The sequence below is a fragment of the Ceratotherium simum genome, chromosome X, assembly GCF_057802395.1.
Source record: "Ceratotherium simum simum isolate JZ-2026a chromosome X, ASM5780239v1, whole genome shotgun sequence".
In the NCBI taxonomy this organism is placed as follows: Eukaryota; Metazoa; Chordata; class Mammalia; order Perissodactyla; family Rhinocerotidae; genus Ceratotherium; species Ceratotherium simum.
The window spans coordinates 114469949-114481918 of NC_141940.1; the positions used below are offsets into that span (position 1 = coordinate 114469949).

Sequence of the window (11970 nt, forward strand, 5' to 3'; positions counted from 1 at the left end):
CTTTCATGAATGCATCCTCTGGCTAGTGGCTGTCCACCCATGGTCATCTCATGGCTCATAATCTAAACATCAAGTGCTCAAGAGGCCTCTCGAAATGTATCAACAAAAAGGCATTCTGGAAGAGGCCCCACGATGAATATTACAGGGCGCTAACCAGGACACAGGAAATCTGGTCCTAGACAACCCAAGCACTAGCTGCAGGCCTGCCTCTATTTCTGTAGAAAAACATACAGGGCAGATAACAGCCTCCATTTCCCCACCTGGAAAGTAGGGATGACATTTAGACCCAGAGGGCAAAGTGGGGGTGTCTAGTCCAACCCATGCATTTCACAAAGGAGGACACTGAGGCTTGGGAGGAGAACTGACTAGTTCAAGAGTAGCCAAGACAGGACTAGAATCCAGATCATGCCCCTCCGATTAGTGCACCTTCCACCCACCTGTTTCTTCCAGGGGCTTTCCCAGGAAGACAGGAGTTGGCTGAAGGGGTTGCTTTCGTACAATCAGTATCATTTCTCCACCATTCTGGGAGCCTCAGAGGAAGACGTCAGGGAAAAGGCCGGCTGCAGCCTTCAGCCATGTCCAATTCAGCACTTAAAGATGCCCCCCAAATGGTTTTAAGTGGGTTTTCAAGCTTGAGGATGGCGGGAAATCCTAGGATGGTGACGAAGATCCATCCAGAAGCACTGGGGAGGGCAAACAGCACTGACAATGAAAACCAAGAAGCGAGACCATACAGGAGCCCTTTGTAACGGCGAGTCCCAGCACCCCGTGGGGACCACAGTCCTGGAAGCACAGCGGCAGGTTCGCGGGCCTCGCACGGGCCGCGCTGGGGTTAATGCTCTGCTGTCACCGTTTTGGAATTCGCAATAACTTATGAACGAGGAACCTGGCATTTGCATTTTGCACTGGCCCCTCGAATCTTGTGGCCGGTCCTGCATCCCCCCCAGCCATAAAGGGGTGGCCTGTCTACACCGCACCCCCAACCCCACCCAACCCCAGGCGAATCAGAGCAAACAAAAGCCCGGTCATTTTTCGCCCCTCTCTGAGGGGAAGAATGTTGTGGAAAAAGTCAGGGGCGCATTAAGAGCCTACATCCTCCGGCAAGAGGCCGACTGACGAGCGGCCTTTTCCAACCCTGGCAAAATGAATGCCAATATAGAAATGACCCCCAGCGCACCCCCAAACCCCGCGCTGCTGAATCTTGGCTCCAAGTGGGGCTCCCGTCCGCCCTGCTCCGGACTCAAGGCCTCCAATGTGCCCGAAGCGACTCAGTGTGTCCGTGGGGAAAATGGGGAAAGCGCGGGGCCCTCCCGAGCTGAGGGAAGCTGCCAGAACGGGCCGTGCCGCGAGCATGGTCCGCTTGCGCCCGCCGGGCCGGCCTCGCCGACGCCCCGGCTGAGGGAAAGTTTGGGGACGGGTCATTAGTGCGACGGAACTCTCGGCCAGGGGGGTAAGCCAGGCTCTGGCCTGCCTGGTCGCAGAGCGACGAACCCGGCACACGAGCACCGCGAGCAGCCCAGACACCGGAACGGGAGCCGGAGCCCGCGGCCTGGCCGCGAACGCCGTACCTCGCAGGAGGGGCGGGGCCACGGCGGGGGCGGGGCCACGGCGGAGGGAGCCGGTTTCCCCGGAGGCGCTGTTTATGATGTCAGACTATGAATAAACCAACGATGAGACGCTCCCACGTGAAGGTTCCATAGTGTAGTGGTTATCACGTCTGCTTTACACGCAGAAGGTCCTGGGTTCGAGCCCCAGTGGAACCATGGCCGGGTAGCTAGTTTTTCAGTTTTACTACTTTGAGTGCCTGGGTAGAAACATGGAAAGCAAAGACAAGGTGCTTTTCTTTCTCCTTTTATTTTTTAATTTATTTATTTTATTTTTCTATTTTTTGGCATCTTTTTATCACAAGCGTAATGACAGATACCTTCTCCTCCCATCCCCGCCGCCATCGCCCTACCTGACAAACAGCAGAGGTAGGGTCCCGGCCGTGTCGTAGTCCCGAGGACGCCCCCGCCTCGCCCGGGCCCTACCCCCATCTCTTCTCCGGTACTCCCGAGCGGCCTCGGAAAATCCAGCACTCGTGGGAAGCAAGACCACCGGGCGCGGCCCTTTCCCTGCAAACCAGGACAGGCCGGCCCCCCCAAAGCCTCCAGCTAAAATATGGCAATACAGCAGCTCTTTGACTGCAGTTGAATTATTAAACGTTTATTATTATCATCGTCATCATCATCATGATTATTAAAGGTTTTTCACTAAACTCTAAAATGCAGAGCAGGGGAAAAAATAGTCCTTTTCTTTTTAATACAGCAGTAGAGTTTGTTGAATAGACCTTCGTCTGTTCAGTGAAGAATCCATACACACAATATAGAATAAATGTCAGCCTTGTAGATACTCCATAAATGCTGATTGAATGACTAAACGTTACCCTAGTTCCTTTTTGTTTCTCCTTACTAGTTCATTACAGTTTCGTTTGGGGGGTTATTATTATCTTTTTAATATTGGTCTGTTTCGTCTTCCACAAGAGGAATGAAGGAAAGGTGTCTGGGACTCTGGGGGCTGAGGTGGGATAGTGGTGGCCAAGAACTAAAAAGGGAAAACGAAACAGCATTTTTCTCTGCATTTTTCCAAGTAGTTTTGCTCATGCAGTGTGTACAATTGCATCCTTTTCTAATTCAAGAGTATAACACATGATTGCCCCTGTTACTACAATCACTTCATTAACTTGATTCTTTTTTTTTTTTACCATCTTAATCCTTGTTAAGTGTACTGTTCAGTAATGTTAAGTATATTCACATTGTTGTGAAAAAGATCTCCAGAACTTTTTCATCTTGCAAAACTGAAACTCTATATTCATTAAACAACTCCCCTTCCCCTCATCAACTTTATTATTAATGGCTATATAATAATAATAGCTAATTATTTCAATTACTGTTCTAAGTATTTTACGTATGTATATATATATATCTCTCTCTCATTTAAGCCTCAGACTAACTCTATGAAGTAGGCATTATTATCACCATCTTACAGATGAGAAAGTTGAGGCACAGAGACCTTAAGTAACTTGCCCAAGGTCTCATAACAAGTGGTTGAGCAGGGATTTGCCCCCAGTCTGTCTTGGGAATCTCTGCTCTTAACAGTTAACTACCTGCTGCGCTGAACATCCTAACCTTGGCCATGTAGATTGTTTCCCATTTTTTGTTATTATAAATAATGCAGCAATATACATCTTTGTGTGTAACTGTCCCCCCCGCCCAAATTTAGTATTTTCCTGAGTGAATAGGTATGAACATTGATGCCAATGTGCTTTCTAAGAGGGGAATCCATGTCATTTTCATGGAATTTGAGAATGTTAGTGCTTATTCAGCGGGAAATTGCTCAAGGTCACCCCCTAGAAGATGATGGCACGGAAAGGATTAAGACCTGGGCCTTCTGATTCTAGTTGCTATTTCCCTCCACTGCTCCCCTTCCATTTAAAAATAAAACCAATATCTTCCTTTGCTAAACTGACCTCCGTTGACATTAGATTTTTCTCTGAGACTTCCTTGTTGAGGCAGGTAACTATGTGGGTTAACTTGGTGGGGCTCAGCGAAAGCCCTAAGAACTAAATGGAATAAGATGCTTAATGAGGCCAGTGCTCAAGTTAAGCTCCTGCTCCTGGAGAAGCTCTCCACTTCGAGAAGGTAGAGCTGCAGCCAAGGACAAGGGGAGAATGCCACGCAAGATAGAAGGCTTCTTGTTTTTACTTCTCTTTGGCTATGAAGGTATGTGCTATCCAACCATTAGGGTTCATTAAATACTTAATAATACAATTGAATTAATAATATAGCTGATTAATAGAAATGCAACCTGAATAATTAAAATATTATTAATTAGCAAGGCATGTTAATTAAGTAATATGCATTGTTAATGAACAACAGTTGTCTTGATATGGATGCAGTCCTCTTTGTCTCGCCACTGGCTTTCTAGTTTTGTGAGGAGCCTTCTAAAGTTCAAACAATGCTTTAAATGGGACAGAGAGAAGGAAGGGTCTCAGAAATTGTAGCTATAAATTGTAACAATTAATAAGAAAGTGTGGCATATTCTTGAGTATTTTTTGGAGTCAAAGTTAGAGTGATTGTAGAATTTAATCTTCCAAACCAGGACGTTATTGAGAATGGAAGAAGATGCTATTAATAATTCTGCTGGGACAACAGGTGTAAACCAGGACTGTCCCGGGCAAATTGGGACGTGAGGTCACCCTAGTTTAAATATGGATTAACATAACAGGCCAAGTACCACTGGACTCTAATAGAAAGCATAATCCATCTGAGAGTCAAGAAGTCCCGGGCAAATTGGGACGTGAGGTCACCCTAGTTTAAATATGGATTAACATAACAGGCCAAGTACCACTGGACTCTAATAGAAAGCATAATCCATCTGAGAGTCAAGAACTCCTGAAGACTCAATAGACTCCTCAATCATTTTTAAATTTCTAAGTATCCTAGCAGGAGTGATATGCTTAAAGGAGTGAGGAGAAATTAAAGGCAAATCTCTAAAACATTATCCAATTCAACTTTCAAGTTCTCTTTCAATCTTTGAAGTAATATTCTTTCATGCCTCTCTCAACTCTCAAGGACCCATCAGCTCAGAATTCCTTTTTAGCTTCATTCTGAACATCAGAAATTGGTTGAATGTCTTCTTTGTGGTCACTGTTTATCTATGTGTATTACAGGAGATAAGGAGGGCAGGAAGGGCGTGGCCTCTCAGCTCTGCCAGTAACCTGAGGGACAGACACGATGAAACTCACACAAGTAGAGTCAGAATCCCTGGTTTAAATCACTTTCCTTTCTACCCTTTCCTTATATTTTATTGGTAGATTACTTGCTTTCATGATTCCCCAATCTCATGACTGTTGTTATTTAGTCACATTTCTCACTATTTGGAAAGATTTGTAAAAATATAATCCCAAGGTCATTTTGCAAACCCAAATATATTTCTAAGTAGGGGTCATTTAGACCAATTGTCTCTTTTTTTTCCCTTTGCAATTAAGAGTCAGCAACTTGTCCCAGAAACTCTTAATACTTTAAGATGCTTTTGGATTGACTCCACTGATACATTGGAGGAAGGTTCATTTGGGAATGCACAAATCATCATAGTAAAACACTGCCTATGTCTTATAACTGAGGCAGGCTTCTATTTATCTTATGTTGTACTTTTGGATTCAATGCCAATGATGATTTTGAAAACATCCACCTTATTAAATTATATTGGTTCAGTACTTGGTCATGGTCATTATATAAAAACAAGAAAAGAATCACCAAACTTCATCTTACAGGTGAGGGTGTCCTCTATGCAGGTGTGTCAACATCAGGGACAGCAGATTTTTTTTAAAGCAGTTTTATTGAGATGTAATTTACATACCATTAAATTCCCCCATTTAAAGTGTGCAATTCAATGGTTTTTAGTATATTTACGGATTTGTGGAGCACACAATCTATTTTTTAGAACATTTTCATCACCCCATAAAGAAACTTGTACACGTGAAGCACTCACTCCCCTTTTCCCCCTCCCCCCAACCGCTGATCTACTTTCTGTCTCCATAGATTTGCCTACTCTGGACGTTTCATTTAAATGGAATCATGCTACATGTGGTCTTTTGTCTTTCATTCAGCATATGTTTGTGAGGTTCATCTGTGTTGAAGCATGTCCAAAGAACAGATTTACCCATGAATTTGCCTGTCGCCTAAAATAGTAACACTTTCACACCAGAAGCAATTTCCTTCTTTCTTCTTCAAGAGGGTCGTTACTGCAGCCTGCCGTTTTTCTCCTGTGTCTTATTCTTGTTTCTCAAGTAGATTGGAAGCTGGTTACAGTTTTAATCATTCATAATCTTATGCTTTCTCCTTGGCTTCGTCTGTTTCCATGGGAAGGAAAGCGCTGTATTTAGTGACAGCCAATCAAAAAGACTAAAATAATCTTTCCGATGTGTGTCTAATGGGCACTTTTTCTCTTGGGCTTGCAAGGTACATTTCGAGAAATAGCATGCCTTGAATTTTCTTGCTGTGGTAACAAGGCTTTCCCCATGGCATGGCCCTTTGAGCAAAAGGGCAGAATGATCCCATATTGCATACATCCAAGATTGGGGAGTGGCAGAGATCTCAGATGCTCTAGCAGAAACCCATACCGTAGAGGAATCTTGAAAACAATCCGAGTAGGAAAAAAATACGCAACCACGTCATCTAAATCTTTTCCTTTTTCCTTTAAAGGCTGACCTATTTTCTTTTGCTCATTTCAACTACGTTATTTCCTGGTATTATAAGATGTTGTAGTCAAATATGCTTTTGTTCGCCAGCTTTTTGGTGATTGAATCATTTGGGGGCTACAGCAGCCACGTTGCTGCTCCCTCGGTGACAGCTTTTCCTGTAAAATGCTTGTTGTTCCTGCCCTCTCTGTTCATTTCCATGAGGATCTGGTGTCTCAGAACCCCAGGCTGCCTACAGACGATGGCTTTCTGGGGAGGGGAGCCTGGGAGGGGGAAAAAATGCCAGAAATCTGCCCAACAAGTGACTGAGCACAGGAAGTGGCTCTGAAACCAGGCCTTCCTCTTAGTCTCTTCCTCCCCACAGGCAGACAGTGGCAGAGCCTCCTCGCCCTTTCCTTTTTGCCTTACACTTTGTTTCTGCAGAATGCGGAGCCCCTCCAGGGCCCCACCGTGGACCAAGTAACACAAAAGGCCCTGAAGGCCAGGGCAATTAGAGGGGCCTCTTTTGAACTCTGGGTTTGCTCAGTTGCAGCTGCATAGACCCTCTTCAGTGACAGGTGCCCCCTCTGGGCCAAACTGATTTGGTTATTAAGGCCACGCTGTCAGTGACCCACTCGCCTTGCCTTTGGTCCCCCCAAAAGAGGATCTTGGCACACTTGATGTTTGCCCAACTGGCAGGGCCGTTCTGCATTTCAGCCCTCCCCAGCTTCTCCTGAGATGGGATGGAACCGAGTGCCTCCCAAGTCAACTAGATGCCAGCTGCTCATCTACTTTGCAGTTCTTGGGGAGCAGCTGCGGGCCTGAGGCTATGAGTTCACGTACGAATTAACTGCAAGGAGCACAGGGCACCACCCAGCCTATTTGGGATTTCCCCTGAGCTCCAGAAGCTTCCAGCCAGCTGCCCACTCAACGTCAACACTTGAGTGTCCCCATAGGCCTCTCAAACAGAACATCTCCACCCATGCCCCCAAATCGCTGCTCCCCTTGGAACCTTGTCCTCCCCCAGTAAATGGTAGCTCTATCCTCCCAGTTACTTAGGCCTCCGACCTCTCTCTCTTTCACACCCGTGTCATCTGTCAGCAAATCCTGTTGGCGCGACCTTCCAAATACAGTCAGAATCCAGCCGCTTCTCATCACCTCCACTGCCACCACGCTGGGCCAAGCCACCGTCATCTCTCCTTTGGATGACTGCACTCGCCTGACTAGGCTCCCTGCTTCCAGCCTTGTCCCGGGCAGTCTGGTCTATACCCAGCAGCCCGAGGGAGCCTTGTAAACCGCAGGCAGTCTTGTCTCTCCTCCCTTTGAACCCTGCCGACATCTCACTCAGGGTAAATGCCACAGTCCTTATGTGCCCACAAGGCCCTGCACAGACTGCCTCCTCTAACCCGCTTCATCTCCTAAAACTCTCCTTTATTCACTGGCTCTCGCCCCAGGGTCTCCTTGCTCTTCCTGGCACATGCCAAGCACCCGCCCACCTCAGGGTCTTTGCACTTGCTCCTCCCTCTGCCCACAGGTCTCTCACCTCCTTCGGCTCTTTGCTCCAACATCACCTTCTCAGTGCAGGCTTCCCTAAGCCGAAAAGTCCCACTCTCTGTCCCCTCCCTTTTCTGCTTTATTTTCCTCCATAGCTGTCATCGTTATTTTACATACTATATATTTTATTCATTCATTCATTCATTCATTATCTTCCCCCACACTGGACTATAAGCTCTGTGAAGGCAGGTGTTTTTCCAGGTTTGTTTGCTGCTATATCCCCAGCACCTAAAGCTGGGCCTGGAATATAGTAGATACTCAATGAATATTAATGAACGAATGCTTTGGGACCAGTCATTACCAGCTGTCTTTTACATCAATTTCTATACTCGTACAGGTGCTTAGATAAACCTGTGGACAAGAAAGAGGTGTGAATAACGCTGCAATGAACACAGGGGTGCATGCATCTTTACACATTGGTGTTTTCAAGTTCTTTGGATAAGTACCCAGCAGGGGAATAGCTGGATCATATGGTAGTTCTATCCTTGATTTTTTGAGGAATCTCCATACTGTTTTCCATAGTGGCTGCACCAGTTTGCACTCCCACCAGCAGTGTATGCGAGTTCCCTTCTCTCCACATCCTCTCCAACACATGTTGTTTCCTGGTATATATACACAATGGAATACTACTCAGCCATAAGAAACGATGAAATCCAGCCATTTGTGACAACATGGATGGACATTGAGGGTATAATGCAAAGTGAAATAAGTCAGAGGGAGAAGGTCAAATACCATATGATTTCCTTCATTAAGTAGTAGATAATAACAACAATAAACAAACACATAGAGACAGAGATTGGATTGGTGGTTCCCAGAGGGGAAGGGGGAAGGGAGGAGGGCGAAAGGGATAATTCTGCACATGTGTGTGGTGATGGGTTGTAATTAGTATTTGGGTGGTGAACATGATGTAATCTATGCAGAAATAGAAGTATAATGATGTACACCTGAAATTTATACAATGTTATAAACCAATGTTACTGTAATAAACAAAAAATTAAAAAAAAAAAAAAGAAAGAAAGAGGTGGGAGACAAAGGCCAGAGCAAGTGGTGAGTTCTACACAGGGGACAAGGTCCTCTTCATCGGGAAGGGGATAAGCGCAGGAGAGTAGGGAGGGGAGGGCATTTGAGGCCAAGAAATCATCCGGACAAGGCCACGGAGGCATGAAACCGCCTGGCACGTTCGATGAGTTGCAAGTAGTAGAGAGTGCAAAAGATCAATCTGGAGAGGTAGGCGGGAGATAGATCACGGCAACCCCTTGAAAGACACATTATTATTATACCCATTTCAGAGATGAGGAAGTGGAAAGATGTGGTCATACAACTAATAAATGTCAGAGGTGGGACTTGGGTCGTGGCAACGGGGACCCACCAAAGGGTTTGGAGCAAGCAAGTGGCTGGATCAGGTTTGCATTCCATTCTCTTGGCAGCACGGAGGATGGATGAGGCGAGGTCTCTCTTTAGCGGGGAGAGTATCCAGTAAGGCCTAAAACAGGAAGTGGTAGTGGAGGTGGAGAGGAAAAAGGCCCCTGGGAGACACTGGATGTGGGGGTTTAGGAAAAAGAGGCGACAAAGACGAGTCCCAGGTCTCTGGATGGGGTGGTAGGTGGGTGGCGGAGTCATTCAGCAGGATGAGAAATAGACAAAGGAGAAGAACAATCTGAGGAAGGATGTAATGAGTTCGGTTTTTTAAAAAACTTTATATTGCAGTATAACATACATACATTTAAGTATAATATATACACAGAAAAGTGCAGGTAGGTGTACAGCCCAGTGAATTTTCACTACTGATCACACCCACATAACCAACACTCAGATCAAGTAACAGAACGTTATCAGGCCCCCAGACACCCTCCCTGGGTTTCCTCTCTGCCACTCCCTGCCCCTAGTGTGACCAGGACCCTAATGTCTAACGGCATAGATTACTTTTGCCTGTTTTTGTACATTTTAAATGGATTCATATGGTGTGTCCACTTTAGCATCTGACTTTTCACTCAGTCTTGTGACATGCAACCGTATTGAGGTGTGGAGTTGTAGATCATCCATTTTCATTGCAGTATAGTGTTCTACCGTGTGAATTTACCACATGTATCCTTTTTTTTTTTTTTTGTGAGGAAGATCAGCTCTGAGCTAACATCCATGCCAATCCTCCTCTTTTTGCTGAGGAAGACCGGCTCTGAGCTAACATCTATTGCCAATCCTCCTCCTTTTTTTCCCCAAATCCCCAGTATATAGTTGTATGTCATAGTTGCACATCTTTCTAGTTGCTATATGTGGGACCCCGCCTCAGCATGGCCGGAGAAGTGGTGTGTCGGTGCACGCCCGGGATCCGAACCCAGGCCACCAGTAGTAGAGCACGTGCACTTAACTACTAAGCCACAGGGCCGGCCCCTACATGTATCCATTTGCAAAGGATTCTCAGACCCAATTCTGATGTGTGTGTGTGGAGGCTTCCCCACACCAACAAGCAGATCTCTGATGCTAGCAGGGTATGTGAGAATTCAACTCAATTCTGACACTATCTACCCAGAGATAGAATCAGATTCCACAGGAAAAGGGCTCAGTCCCACAAGACCGCCCTCCACTTGAGATGCCAGTCACAAGCCCAGCTTGTTACCTGTGCTTATTTTTTTCAATAATTTTTTTGTGTGTGGTCACATTGGTTTATAACATTCTGTAAATTTCAGGTGTACATCATTATACTTCTATTTCTGCATGGATTACATCATGTTCACCACCCGAATACTAATTACAATCCGTCATCACACACATGTACCTAATCATCCCTTTGCCCTCCTCACTCCCCTCTTCCCCTCTGGTAACCACCAATCCAATCTCTGTCTCTATGTGTTTGTTTGTTGTTGTTATTATCTACTACTTAATGAGTGAGATCATATGGTATTTGACCTTCTCCCTCTGACTTATTTCACTTTGCATAATACCCTCAATGTCCATCCATGTTGTGTGCTTCTGATTCAAGGGCTGTAAATCAGAGGTTCCCAAGATCCCTCTTCTGGTTCAAGTGATTTGCTAAAACAGCTCACAGAACTGAAGAAAACCCATTTACTCACTAGATTACTGATTTATTACAAAGGATATTAAAAGATATGAATCAACAGCCAGATGGACAGATACATAGGGTGAGGTCCCAGACAAAGGAACTTCTGTCTTCATGGAGCTTGGGGCCCAGCACGGTGGCATATGGAAGTGTTCTGGTTCCCCAACGTGGAAGCTCTCTGAAAAAGGCCAACAAGCTGTCCTTTCGGGTTCTTATGGAGGCTTCATTACATAGTCATGACTGACTAAGACATTGGCCATTGGCAACTGATTCAACCTGCAGTCCCCTCCCCTCCCCAGAAATCAGGGGGTAGGACTGAAAGTTCCAATCCTCTGATCACATGACTGGCTCCACTGGCAACCAGCTCCCACCCTTGGGTGCTTTTCAAAAGTCACCTCGTTAACATATCAAGAGATACCTTTGTCACTCTTCAACACTTAGGAAATTCCAAGGGTTTGGGGAGCTGTGAACCAGGAACTGTGGACAAGACCAAATATATATGAGAAATATTCTGGTCATCTGAATGACCAAATATATATTTCTTATAAATTTCTTATAAATCACAATATTGTACTATTCTACTCTTTTTTTTTTTTCTGAGGAAGATTCTCCCTGAGCTAACATCTGTGCCAGTCTTCCTCTGTTTGGTATGTGGGTCGCTGCCACAGCGTGGCCACCAACGAGTGGTGCAGGTCTGCACCCAGGAACTGAGCCCAGGCAGCCGACACCAAAGCGGAGCATGCCAAACTTAACCACTAGGCCACGGGGCTGGCTCCTGTACTATTCTATTCTTGATGGGCATATGAGTGTTTCCAGTTTGGGGTTATTACAGATACTGCTGCGATGAATAATCTAGTACATGTTTTTGTTTGTTGGAGAACATATGTATGCACTTCTGGTGGGCAAATTCTTAGGAGTGGAATTTCTGGTTCCCCATATATAGGGAACATATATGTCCAGCCTTAGCATAAATTGCCAAACAGTTTTTCAAAGAGGTTAGACCAACCTACACCCCTACCTTCAACATATGGGAGTTCAGGTTGCTCCATGACCTTGCCAACACTTGGTTGGGTCTAGTTTTAGACAGTAAGAGACATCTACGGGGAGATATCCAATAAGCCATTCAATGCAGGTGTCAGAA

At 45.5% G+C, this 11970-nt stretch overlaps 1 non-coding gene across 1 annotated transcript; it reads left to right on the forward strand.

The window, feature by feature from the left end:
• The first annotated feature begins 1690 nt into the window (after nt 1–1690).
• TRNAV-UAC (transfer RNA valine (anticodon UAC)) lies at nt 1691–1763 on the forward strand. Its single transcript has one exon. It is a non-coding gene; the product is annotated as a tRNA-Val (tRNA).
• Nucleotides 1764–11970: the final 10207 nt, after the last annotated feature.